The 14,241-nt window shown below is 43.9% G+C and overlaps 1 long non-coding RNA gene across 1 annotated transcript in view; it reads left to right on the forward strand.

The window, feature by feature from the left end:
* Positions 1–4,286, forward strand: part of LOC311436311 — a 61,538-nt gene extending 57,252 nt beyond the window's left edge. The window contains exon 5 of the long non-coding RNA XR_014692745.1: positions 3,400–4,286. This is a non-coding gene — a long non-coding RNA (uncharacterized lncRNA). The remainder of the gene's footprint in view (positions 1–3,399) is intronic.
* The last annotated feature ends 9,955 nt before the right edge of the window (positions 4,287–14,241 follow it).

Below are 14,241 nucleotides of genomic sequence, written 5' to 3' on the forward strand. Positions count from 1 at the left end.
GGGAGCCCAACCTCCATGTCTTGGGGGAAGGGGATTTCCTGGCCCAGCCCTGAATAAACTGGTGGGGATTATCAGAGGTGGTCAGGCCGTTTTAGGAGTCCTCCCCCCTCCCATTGGGAACTACCTGGCAGAGCTGCCCAAAAAGCTGCCAAGTAAACGTCTTTGGACTGGATTGCTTTCCTGTTGGTATGTCTTGGAAAACTTTGTTCCATGTTGTCTTATCTCAGATGTGGTCAAGCCAAACTTTAAGGAACTTTTAGGTGACTGCAGCTCCTGTTGTTGTAATTTTGGTTAGTTTATACTCAAATTCTAAAGCAAACCTTCCCTCCAAGAACAAAGAGCCTTGGCAAACCCCTGTGTGTCAGGTCTCGATGGCATCTCTCTGGAAAGTGCAGAGGCAGAATTCAGCTCAGCAGATTTTATCTGCCCTGACACCACACGTGCAAGGACAAACCATTCCAGCATATTTTGAAGGGGACGTGTATATGATTGCATCTGTCACCTGTGAAATTCTGATTCAGCCATGGAACTGGACAACAGCCTAGTCCAGATCCAGACAGCTCAGTAAAGCCAACAGCTCTGATTTGCAGCAGTACTTTCAAAGAGTCGTGCACATGTCAGTCCACCTGCTCAGAGTGGTGCCCTCACTTGCGGTCTGAGGGAGTCCTGTGGTCTCGGAAAGAAGAGCAGCTCCTTCCAGCCCTCGCTGTCTTCCCCTCATCCCAGCGAGAAGGCAAGTAGCTAGTGCCACTAACACACCAATGCATTCTTTGGCTCCCAACGATGTTTTAAACCACTTGGTGTCCTGAATTAGGCTAGGATTAAGACCACACAGTTTTTCCTGTCTAGTTCTTCAAATTGTCTCTTCAGGATTCAACACTAGCATTATGATCCTGATGACTGACAGGTACAGGCTTTGTGTTGTCCCCTGTGAGAGAACAAGGCCTCGTCGCTGAGACTGTGGACATGAAAATGAATTTCAAAAAGGGTCTCATGTCTCCTCTGACAAGTGGGAATAGCCTGAGCTATATGCCCATGCAAGCCTGGAAGGTTTTCCTCACATTTCGAGTTCAAGCAGTATTAGGAGGCAAAAAGCAAGATTTCTGTGCCTCTCAGAGAGTCATGATTTAATTTCTCTGAAACACATTGCATGCCAAAACCCAACCTGTCAAACAACTCACAGCAGCTCCCATGTCTGGCTGTATGGAAGCTCTGTGCTGTATGTATCTGCATGGGTAGAGACAGGAAAACATCTGTAGCAGTAAAGAGCATACCTGGGAACGCACAGAAAGGAGAGCAGCATTAACAAAACCAGAGGATGCCGTCCCCTTACCTGACCCACAGGATATGGGGACCCGCGTTTCTGCTTATGGGATGACAGTTACCATGGATTCTGGGCTGTGCGACTTCAGAGCCAGAGCAGAACAAAGGAGCCTGGCTGATTCTGCAAAGTTGGCCTTGTGCAAGACCTGTGTACATCACCTGCAGCTGTCCTGCTGGAGGAGGCTTCTGCCATCATCTTACCTAATCTCTGCCCACCTCCCGCCGCATCCTGAGGCGTGTCTGTTCCTCACCTTAAAGTCCGCTGGTTGCCTTCACCCCAGGCAGCAAACAGTGGTTACTTAAAGCCTTTCACAGTAGCTGGCACAGGGTGTAGAGCTGTTGGGGTGGCAACTCATGGGGCCGATAACCTCCTGCAGGAAGCAGGGATAACAGCCTGGAGAAGCATTAGCACACACCAGAGAGAGGCGGTGAGTGCAGCTGCAGTCCTCATGGGCTCACCATCCCACCTCCAGGCTGTGCAAGGGGCAGGTGCTGGAGTTAATGGAGTCATCCTGCCTGCACTTGTGTCAGTCTGTGCCAGAGGTATTCTGCTGTCCCTGCTGGCTGCTGTCAAAGCCCAGGCCTTGAGGGGGCCTACGCTACACAGGGAGTTTGGAGAAATTTAAGCTGCCAGTCTTCCACTGGAAAGGCACTGGGACAGCAGAGCCTTGGTAATGACCTGGCGGTGTCACTTAAGCTTTTCAATTAATTTCTTTGCAGCTAGCTTGGCTGGTAATGTCTTTGAGTTGTTTTGTGGTGGTGGTGCGGATGGCAATGATGATTTTTTAATGAGCTGATACGCTTGTTACTCACTGGTCCAGCCTGTAAGGCTATTGCTTTCATTCATTCAGAAGCTAAAAGTTTTTTCAGGAGAGCTTGGCAAACATCCCTTAGCCAAGGATCCAAGGGCATCATACTCTCTCAGCTGCACAGCTTCGCATTAATATTTGAAAAGATTTAGTGTAAAATTTAGGGTGCGAGTATAGTGTTTTATGCAGTTATTTCTAAATTCATGGATTCCTAGATTTTCAGGCCAGAAGGGACTATTATGCACACCTTCTCTGACCCCCTGTATAATGTAGGCCACATTTGTTTAAAGATTCAATTTGCTTTCCTGAACAAACTTGTATATATTATATATAGTTTCATACAGAGGAGTAGCTAGTGAAAAGGTTGAAACCCATAAATATTATATTATATCACCTGGTGCTCTGGAGCTGGCTCCTGAATGACAGCCACTCACAATGAAGAGCAGCCTGAAAGGCAGGGAGATAAAGTGATATGACTACTGCAGAGAGCAAACAAATGGCTCCATGTTAGGGAGAAGTTTCTGGAGGCATGGTTTCAGTTTAAGTTTTATGTTTTTCCTTTGGAAAACAAATGTTCTTTCACTCCACATAACCTTTATTTTAGAAACATGGAAGCAAGAAAGGGGGAGAGAGGTTTCTATAGGAGAGCATGGTGTATGTGAATAACTCTGTAATCACAAGCTATCTTGAACTGACAAGGGGAGTGCCCCTACTGAAGCTCTCAATTTACAGTGTACATGCAGCACACAAAAGGTAGCTTCACAGTTACACAACTGTATTTGCTGTATTACAGTGTAATGATTCATGGAAATAGTAGGAAAATGTATTTGGTATTTACTGACATCCCATCAAGTGATTGAAGATGGATTGAATGGCTCAAGAGAGACGTTTCTGTCTCTTCACCTCTGTTTGTAACAAAGATAAGAAGGAGAGGATTTAAGAGTCTCAGGCTGAGCAGCCACCTCTGTGACACTGGCCCAGGCTTTGATGGTCATCCTCCCACTCAGCCTATTGCTCATGCTGGAGCCTGCAGAAGTGTTTTACAGCTGAGTGCAGACCCACGTAATAAAAACTGAAGGTTCTGTCTGTATGATTAACATTGGCTGTTATAAATAATACAAATGCTGCTCTGATGTAAGAATAAATACATTGGGTGTGAGTGATGGGAGCTAGGGGGAGGAGCGGGGAGGAGGCAAGGAGAGGTTTTTGGTGGGCTCAGTCTTCTTAGCAGACCAATTTTGGAGGAACTATTTTTTTCACCCCACAGATGTTCATGTGCCAGAAGATTGCCCCTGGTCTGCAAGCTGTATGTTACTGCAGTGCTCTGTGGGCTGCCTGGGACAGGAGAGCAGGAGAGCTTCTCCCAGCAAACAATGGCACAGGTGCTCTGGTGGCCCAGGAGAATTTCTGCTAACCAGGCATGCAAATGTGAGTTAACAAGGGGAAGCCCTTCTGGTCCCCACAGAAAGCAAATCCAGCAGTAGAGCTGAGCAAATCATGAAGTATTATCTGCCAGCTTCATGCACATTTTGCCCTGCTCATTTAGCATTCTGGATGTCTTGCGAGGCTATAGTTGGCCTCCTCATACCCCATCTTTCGCTAGTGAAATGAAGATAGCTAAAGGTGAGTCTGTCACTGGTATAAACACGTATGTGCTTCGGTGCAGAGATATGACTGCTTCTGTAGAAGCAAATCAGCCCTCAGAAAATGAGCGAACTGTTCTGCATCACAATAAATACAGCAAGGTAGAAAAAGCCATGGTATTGGGGAAAAAAAAAAAAAAAAAAAAAAGATAAGTGAAACAAAATGCATCTCTGTAATGAGCAAAGGTGTTTTCATTTACAGAGCTAGAGATTTTAATTTGATTGATCATTTCACTTTTTGACTTCATGATGTTTTACCTGAGTTTTCATCAATATGGGTTTTTTGCTGTTGAAACACCCATCATTAGGTTTTAGGAGATGTTATAATCTTTTTGTAATCATACAATCGGGTTCTAATTGTTTCTGGTTGTATCAGCTGCTCTCATCTGGCTCTAAGGTCATACTGTTTTTCTTCAGGCTTTTCAATATATGCTAATAACCTTTTTTGTTACAACTGGGATATCACAGATATGATACAAGTACTGTAATAGACCTATATATTATTCTTGCATTTGTCAGTTTTAATTAAAGAATGTAAAGGGTGAAACTGCTGACTCTATGGAAGAGATTTGGTGATAGAAGGATTATTTTTAGAAAAACAGAAATAATACCACAGCCAAACTCCATGAAAAAGTGGAAGAGAAACTAGGAGCCTCTCATAACAGTATGTTGCCATTTTTGCACGTGCCTGTTTGAATGGACTGTGGTGGTACGCATGTAAAGGATTTAGGAGTGCTTAAGTTATTGTTTTTCTTTGAAATCCTATGAGCATCCATTCAGAAAGCGATGAAAAGTCCCTTGTTCTCCGAGAAGCTGAAGGGTGGTCCACTCCTGAGCTTCTTCACTAATAGTGTTTTTTTCCTCCTACAGAAGTTTTGCAGTGCTGTGACCTGCCAGTAGACAAGCCAATGGCAGGTGGATGGGTTAAAAGGCATGATCTGAGGCATGGTGCCTGGCCTGGAGGGTCAGATCAGGCATGTTTGCTGTGAGCAGAATGAAGTACTGTGCTCCTTTTTGTCATTGTGGGCATGTGTCTGCAAAAGATTAGTTCCTGGGTGGGACTGCCTTCTGTGACTGAAGGGACTGGCAGCTTTCTCATATCTGGTGCACAGGTGTTTGCACCTGGTGTCACTGTCTGGGTCCTGTCAGTAGTCAGCGTACAGAATGAATTGGGCTTTCCCAGGTAAATTTCATTCGACCTATTTCAGATATCCTTTTCTGTGAGGAAATAAACTTGCTGCTTAGAAATTCCTATGCTGAACAGAAAGGCGACCTACAGTGTTTAGCTCTTATTAGTATACCTAACCTGTAGTAATTTCAGATTTGAGCAAAAGAATCCTACCTCACCTGTCACTGTAAGGCTCCAGTTTCTTACAGAGCTGCTAGGTGCTGATCAGGCATATAAAGCAATAATTGCATCTCTATTTTTTGAAATAAACAAATTCATTCTTGTGTTTGGTTACAAATAAAGATCTTGCTTTGTGTGCAGGACTGGCTTACAGTATACAAAGAGTATGTTGGGTTCTGCCATAGCAGTGTTTGTTTTATCCGCATTGTAACTCAGAGGGATCAGTGAGGGAGAAGAAAACATTGACAACTGACAGAAAAGGTTGGGTACCAACTGCTAGAGAGAAACTGCTGTCCTGCTCTTCCATTTCCTACTGAAAGCACTTCGCTCTGCAGGCAAAAGATGTTTGTTCCCATATCTGAGGGAGACCTCTGCTCTGGCATGTAGTGGATGTGACCCTGCACTTCAGGACACTCGGCCTCTAGACCTTCTGAGTTCATATTTTATTTTAATGTATTTTATTGTATTTTATTTTATTTTGTTTTGTTTTGTTTTATTTTGTTTTATTTATTTTTCATTTCAGTTTTGTTCAGAGACTTAGAGCTGAGATGAGTGCTCAGCAAACCCAAGCTGCCAAGCTGTTTGTTCCCCTCTGGATTTAGGGACCCACGCAGCTCAGCCAGCAACGAAAGTAACTTGCAGGTGTAAGCTTTCAAATCAGTGGCATGGCACTGATTGACAGCCTGTTGTTGGCCATCTGTGCACTCTCAATTTCTCTCTCCAACATTGCAGGGAAATAACCTTTCTGTTTATTCACTGAAGGTGAATTTCAGACAGTGAAAACAACCCATGGTCACCTTTAGGAACCATCCAAGAAAATGCAGCCAGTATGATTCATATTAGTAAGCTATCAAGAGTTTTGGTGATCATTGTTATTATTTGTATATATTGTGTCAAATAGTTGGACAGATGTAAAGGAATGGGACTTTCATCTTTGAAGTGACATGCTTCCAGACCTGGAAATAACAAACCAGGAAGGAACAGCACTTAGCTAAATTATATTATTATTGTATAAGCTTTATCAAACAGCTGTTGGTATGTCCAGAACTACATCTCCAACAGACTGCAGCCTATCCCTTGCTGCTTACCCTGGCCAGAGCCCTACAGTGTTTTCTGTAAAACACTTACATGAAGATTGTGTCTGCAAAAACTGGTGAAGGAGCTCAAGACTCTCACAGACCTGTTCAGTTCTGTGGTGTGAATGCTTTCAGAGCAGATTTGGGAGAGGAGTTCTCCATAACTGTGGACCATGCAGAGGAAGCTTTACTGAAGTTTCAGTAGATACAGAGGAGTAGTCACATTTTTTTTGAACTGATGGGGAAGGGAACAAAAAGGCAGCTTCTCCAAACATTCCCATAATAAACTGTGAGTTGGCCTTAACACAGACACTGCATGTCAGATTCACGTGCCCCCTCCTCAGCCTGCAGCTCTCTTGCCCGGGGTGGCATGCCCATGGGTGCATTGGCAGCGCCCAGGTAGTACTTCTCAGCCATCTGGGCTTCTTTCCCTTCTTCTCAAGTCAGTTTAGCTCCAAGGGCATTTTTTTCCTGGTCTTTTTTTTCCCTCGTGACTGAAGGCAGTGGTCTGTCTATTAATTTGTTGCTGTTTTCCCAAAGGAGTAGCATACAATGATAATTTGTTACTGTGGAGCCCATAATGACTTTTAATTGTGGCTCCTAATGTCACATGCTGTCATTTAAATCTCAATGTCTGTCACTTCCTCGTTCTTTCCCAGAGAAAATACAGCTTTTTCCCCCTTCAAACATCTGCATTAGGACACAGTTTATGCCTGCCTCAGTTGAGCTAAGTGAGTCACAGAATGCCAGCTCCTCGAATTATTAGCTTCTCTGACTTAGCCGGAGTGGGGAAAAAAGCATCATCTATTTCTTACTTTCAGTGGGCACTCTGGATACAAAAGAAACATTCCAGATTTAAACAGGTATTTTTGGAGATAGCCCTTGTGGTTTTCTTTGTCTGGAGAAGCCCAGCCTTGTGGGTCTTGCTCTCTTCTTTAAAATGAGACAAAATCATCTGAGCAATTGTTTTTATGTTTCTTTTCCTGAGCTAAGTGTGATCCTTTGCTGCACTAAAATCATTGAGGTGCTCCCTCCTCGTTGCACTGGCAGTGACTTTTATGTTGGGAACACAGAGTGGAGGGACTTTTCCCACCCCACACACATAGTGGGAGGTGAGTGGAGTTGGTGGGTGAATCCCAGCAACAGTGCCTGCAGGACAGAACCAGATGGAGCTGGAAGTAGCCCCAGGGTTTCCCCTGGTAAGTAGCCCCAGGATCAAGATGTGCAGAATGGAGCTAGCAAGCCTCACAGTCCAAGTCACCCTGGAGGAAACACACAAGACGTCATCAGGCAGAAGCTGAGGAGGCTGTGCAGGTACAGCAGAGGGAAACGCCAGGAGTCACTGCTGGTACTGTGATGGCAGCTGAGCTGATCTCATGGAGACATAAGGATGGTCACTCTTTGGAAATGACCTGGGACTTGTGAACCTGGAAACTGAAGTCTCCCAGCTTGAGCTGCCCTGTTGCTTCTCTTAGCTTGTCAACAGCTGTTGCCTTGTAAGCCCGTATATGATCCAGACACAGAAGGGAACACAAACACAAATGGCTGGCATAGCTGTGTGTGGTTAGTCATCTCTGCTGCAGAAATGCCCCTGAAGGAACATGCGTGCAGAGGAAACTATGCATTTGTTCAGTATCCTCTGCTGAAAAGAGACAGTATCATTCTCCATTTAGCCTTTTTTAAAAAATTATATTAAATTATATTATTATTATATAATAATAACATAAAATAATTTAAATATAATAAATAATTTTAAAAATTAATAAATAATATAAATATATTATAAATATAAATATTATAAATATAAAATTAATAAATAATATAAATATAATAATAAAAAAAAGCTTAAACCTAAAACCAGATCTCAGTAGTAATGGTGGTCAAATAGAACAATGACCCAACACGTCGGAAAGGAAACTGAGATTTTCTGAGGAGCAGATGTGGGCTGAGCACTCATCTCTGAGCAAGAGGGAATTGCAGTTTTGTCCATGCCTCTTCTGGGTCTGACTCCTCATGCTTTCTATAATGAGCTCACTCTTGCTGTGTAGTGGAGATAGTCTACGTGAACGTTCAGATCTCCAGAAGTCTCTCCTGACATTAGTTCGATTTTGTTTTCATTTGTTTCTACATCTTGAGTCATTTGATCCTTCCCGCTTAAGTTGTACGATTATCATTGACCAGTGTCAGCAGCCAGAGAACCATTTGTACAAGCTGCTGTCTGCTGTCACGTTTCTCATATGTCTCCGTTACAGAAGAATGAATCCTTTTCCTTCACTGAGCTATCAAAAATGCTGTATGTCCGTGCATCATGTGGAGCAAAGTGACAGAGTTGTGCTTCTCATCTGACATCCTTAATGTGAGAGGATATAATCAGGCTTTATCCTCATTGCTTTCCCAGTGCAAGCTCACTGCTGCTTTCTGATGTGAAGCACTGGCATGCACTTTGGTTTGTTTAACAACACATTTGCGTTTTTTTAACAAGTATGTACATAGGAAAGGTCTGGAGTGATATATTGTATGCTGTGAGAAACTGTTCTCCCCCAAACCATGATGATTTCTGGGCTCTGATGGTCATGCAGACGTTTTTATAGGTAAATGGGTAGTAAATGTGGGAGCTGACAGGGACATGGGCTGACTTCTGTAACCGGCAACCTTAACTCTTCCTCCCTTAAGCTGCATTTTCCCTGGTCCTGACAAGCTGATGGAGTCTTCTGAAAGCAGTTCATCCCACCTGCTCCCCCAGCTCTGTATCAGGCACAACACAGTGGGATCCTCCTGAGCTGCCAGGGCTTGCCCATAAAACAGTTCTAGCTCCTGCTGTTGGACATCTTCACCTGCCCCTGTGGAAACTCCAATGCCTGTGCCCCACGTCTGGCAGTGGCAGCAAGGTAGAGAGCATGCCAGCAGAGCAGAGTAATGAGAGGAGCCCTTTCCTTTCCTTCCCAGTGCCTGCTGAGGCCATGCCCTGCCTAGGACAAGGTGGGATGCTGCCCACTGCCCCTACCAGCAAAACTGCATGGGAAATGCTCTATTTCATGAAACCCCACCAACATGGTGGGGGGAGACAGTGGGGCATATGGGGAATTGCAAGTCTTGCAGTTCTACCACGATGTGAATTTAGAGGGTGTTGCCAGCGTGTGATTCCCCTGTGCTCTGTAGGCAGAATTAAGTGTTGCAGTCGATGTAGACCTGGTGCACAACACGGGATTGTGCATGTGTCTTCACCCATGGAGGTGCGGGTGCTCTGGTGGTGACTGCAGCCAGCTGGCGGTGTAGAGCTACATGTCCTGAGGCCCTTGCAAGGAAAAACAGTGAGCCGCAGTCACAGCCCTGTCAGCATGGCTGTCTCCTTTAGCTCAAGCTGCTCACTCTGGCAGCAGGGGAGATCTCTGCGTTTTCAAGGGGAGGAGGGACGTGCAAATTGGCAGCTGGGAAAGATGTCGTAGATTAACTTCTGTGATCTAAGATGCTCCAGTGGAGATCCCTGCAACATCTGCTTTGCTTGCCTTGTGCATACCTACATATTCATGCACAGCTTTCTGAATGCTCAGGAGACGCTTGCGCATGCAGGAAGAAGAGTTCCAGTGAGCCGTAAACCTCTTGCTGTAGCTGATGGGAGATGAAACATCTTTTGTCTGCCGTATTTTCATCTTAAAAGAATTTTTAGGGCTTATGAAGAAAGTCAGGTCTGTCAGAGGGTGCCCTCTGTCTCACCTGTTTCCTGAAAAATGTGAAGAGTGAATTGAAAAAGACCCAAAAATCGGCATGTATGGAGAACCAGGCTATCTGGGGAATAATGCATCTTTGTGAAGGCCCCATAGGCTGATGCTGTGTGAGTAAACCAAGCACGAGGGGGTGACGCTGGGGCCTGGCAGGAGGCAGCAGCCCCGCGGTGAAGAAAGGTTCCTGACACATCCAGCGAGGAGTGTTGTGGGATGTGCTCCTCTCCAGAGCCAGGCCCTGCTTTCCAGTGCCTGCTGATGGAGGCCGCCAGGCAGACAGCAGGTCGGGACCATGGCTTCCTGCAGCTCGCAGCTCCTCAGACTGTGGGAGGCTTGCAGAGGTTGCAACTTGCATGCCACACGTTGCAGAAGCCCCGTGACAGATGTGCACAGTGTGGCATGCTGTGGTGCTCCTTCCTGCCGATGAGGAGAGGATGGAGGATGCTCTTCACTGCTGTTGCTGTACATCCCCACCTCCAGGCTTGTCATAAGTGAGCCTTGCCTCCACATGAAGATTTTGCCAAAATGCACTTGGTACTGTGTGTATGCCAAAATCACAAGTGTAGGGTTAATGCCATCCTCAAAAAAATTGTTTGAATTTACAAGATCAGAGCACTTGACTCTGATCATCCCGAAAAGGGTCAGATACACAGCAAGTCTCTCCCTTTGGGTTTTTCCCTTGAGAAAACACTCTGCACCTGGGAATGGAGATTTTTTTTCTCTATTTTCCTTCTCTGCCTTCCTTCCTTCCAACAAGTGGCTTAAAATGATTGTGTGCATTTGTCATCTTGTTTATTATTTGAACTGATTTCTGTCTCACCAGCAGTGTTAATGTGACGAGCGCATGCTGTTCTTAGCTGGTCCTTGACTCTCTTCTCATCTCAGCTGTGGACAGAGCAGCGTGAAGGCAGAACACACCAGAAAGGTGCTTGTGCATAGGACACACGTGTGTGCTGCAGGCTGAAACTTCTATCTCTGCATTGTCTGCCACGCTGCTCCTCTAAAGGACAATCAGCATGTGTTTTCACACCAGTGTTTAGCTCGCTGTTCTCTCAGCTCTGAAAGCTCCTAGGTACAGCAGTCACACCAAGTTTTGGCATTTGTGTGTTGATAAAATGAAGAGTGATTTAAAGAGAAAAGTGTTATGGGCCATGAATAACTTAAAAATAAAATACACAGTAAGGTGCTGTTTTCAGTAGTTCCAATCTGGCAGGATACAGTTGGGTGGTCTGCTCTTTAAACGCTCCCTTGCACAAAAGACTGGACGTACTGAGGGGCACCTTGCGCACTTGAATGCGCATCGGATGCAGAGAGGAACAAGCTGCCTGAAAAGGCTGTGCTTAGAGTACTCAGAAAGTTGTGAAAAGCTAGAAACAGATAAAAGAGTGGTTTTGTTAACTGAAACAGATGTTTCTTGGATTCCTTGATTTGGGTCAAAAACGCTCTTGCTTTTTTCTTTGTTCAGAGAAACTGAAAAAGTCATTCTTTAATTTTGCTCTGTGTTTCACAGTTCAGGGGGTAGTGATACCAGTGGAGCATTTTCATATAAGTTAGAATGTGTTAACTGCAGATTTGGGGCTCAAACTTTCCACTAGATTGTGATCCTTGTGTAATAAGGTCAATCTCATTCCAGCTTGTTTACATTATAGTGCTTTGTGTAACATGTTTGATGCTAGAGCAGCTCAGCACAGAAAATAGGCCTTTGTTCCCTAACAGCCTCTTCTCAGTGCAGTAATCATAACTTCCTAAAGTTAACAGATTCACAGCGACATTTCAGCACACATTTTTACCTGCTGCTGCTGAGTGAAATGCACACTCCGGTCAGGTAGGCAGGGCAAATCTTCATTGCAAGAACACTGGAGACACTAAACATGGCATCAAGGAGGAGCATAAGCAGACAAGCAAATCACTCCATCTAGACCTGTAGTTGAAAGAAAGACGGTGCAGGAGTTTGTGTTGCTCAGTTTGTAATCCAGGTGCAGTGCATGCCTTGCTGCTTTTCCTTGTTTCCATTAATTCCCCTGCTGGGAGTCATCTCAGTCTCCATCTGATCTCTCCTTGGCTTCCTATTGTTTGCGGCCAAAGAAGCTGGGACATTGATTCTAACAGGGAAGCACATTGGTTCTAGGCAAAGGGAATCATGGAAAAAAAGGGCTTTAGCTGTCGATGTCAGGAACAGCTCAATACCACCAGGGAGTGCTGGAGAATACGGGCACTGTGAACCTGTTCAGCCAGGGCAGCAGGACCCCCTCCCCAGACCTGCTGTTGGGAAAGACGATGCCAGACCTGCACCACTGCCTCCTCTCATCCTGTGCCCTGCTGGAATTCCACTCCAAGGGAGAGCTTTCCGAAAACCGAGTGCTTGTTTAACCACCAAAATTTGGCCTTGATTAGTTTCCAGTTCAAATCAAAGGCATCACTTGGAACAGATTCTGGAGTGCTGGATGGGGGCCTGAAGAAATCAACACTTCTGGGGGCTCCCCCAGTTGGAAACTTTGAACACAGCAGTATGGGGACTGCAGAGGGGCAAACATTGAGGGCTGTGTTTACAAGGACTAATATTTTAACATGAGGAACATAAATACTTTTAAAACGTTTTACACAATTGTTGTAAATTGTTGATTGTTGCCATGAAGCTGAAAGGGTGCAGAGCTTCATGCATCTTAGAAATGTTTTGACGTAAGAGCCTGAACTAGGATTTAATCAGATTCCTGTGCTCTAAAAAGTACTCATAATTTTTGCTTAATTTCCACATGTTTTCTCCCACTCTAACTGTAGTGCAACAAAGTGGAGGGACTAATCTCAGTTAAAAGTAAAATTGCCAAGATTAAAGTGCACTTCTGTTTATTTTTAAGGGCAGTGGGTTAATAAGAGAGCTCTATTGTTGATGTCAGCATCACAAGCCAAAGATAAACACCACTTTTCTGCACTTAGATCACATTTTCAAGGTATTATTCTTCATTAATGAGTATTATATTTTTATTTATATATATATATATATAATATTTTTTTTTCTTCTGCTAAGGAAAAAAAATGACTTTGTCGTAAGCATATTGGCTACCAATTGCAGTCATTACATGGCTGTTCTGTAATATATTCACTCCTATGATGCTTTTGCATTTATTTCAGCATCAATTTTTATTTTAATTTCTTTAATTTCTTTAAGTTCCTCTGTTACCATGAGATTGTTTTTACAAAAGAATTTTACTCTTTCAGTTCTGTAATTTAAATGGATATATTTTCTGTTATTGTACCTTTATTATCATTTAACCTTCAGTAAGATGATAGACTTGATGCTCTTGCTGACATAAAGGTTCCTAAGTCCTTGTGGGAAAGAGCTGAGCATGTATACTTACAGGGCAACTCCCTGTTTCTTTTTTCTGTCTCTGCTTCAAGTTCTTGTTGGACAACCGAGTTGCTTGATGAGCCGAGTCCATGTTGTAATGCATTTTAGAAAGGGGGATATTATCTACCTAGTTAGTTAGAAAGACACTAGTCATTGTGGTATTTCTTCTTTTAAAATGTCCCTTGGAGAAATCTGTCACCTGTATCCAGGTACTCAGGTCCTCCCATAAATAATTCCACCATGTGATCACTGAATAGCATGATTTTCTAAAAGAGAGACAGAGAGCTTTCAAAGCCACAGAGAGGCATCTTTGTTCGTTATTTGAAAGGCATTCCTGCAGACCACCAACAAGCACATCGTGCAGCTGCCAGCAGTCACATGCTTCTGATGCTGGTATGTAGAAAACTGTGCAATGTAAAGCTCTGTCCTAAATAAAACAGGGAGCTTGTAATTTAAAATTAGTTTTTGTTAGCACCTTATTTTGACACATAATTCTTGTAGGAGAGTCTCTGAAATATGTCTGTCCTAGTTTACATATGTTATAATCATATTGCTCCATTATATTCATCTGCAGTGGTACACATAGGTTGCAGCAAATAGCTTCCCTTTTTAGTTCCTTTTGAGCTTTGGTGGAGGAGAAGTTTAAGCAGAAGTTTATTTACTCCTGTGTTCATTTCCATATTTCCACAATGTCTCAGAGTGTCCATTTAGATAACTTATTGAGGCCAAAATCAAACCAAAATCAAACTCTCGGGAACAAAATATACTATGGTGCTCTTTTTAGTGCTTGCTTGTGTAGGTTAGCAAGTCCTTGACAGGTGAGACTTGCAGAATGTTCAGTGTCCTGACGTCCAGAAAGTCAGTTACTGTGTGTTGTACCTGCCTTGGTAAAAGAAAAAGAGAAATGGCTGTGCGTATATACAGTTTATGGTATCACCTATTAAGTATTAAGCTATCATCTATTAAGTATGATT

Source organism: Aythya ferina, assembly GCF_964211825.1.
Source record: "Aythya ferina genome assembly, chromosome: 4".
NCBI lineage: Eukaryota > Metazoa > Chordata > Aves > Anseriformes > Anatidae > Aythya > Aythya ferina.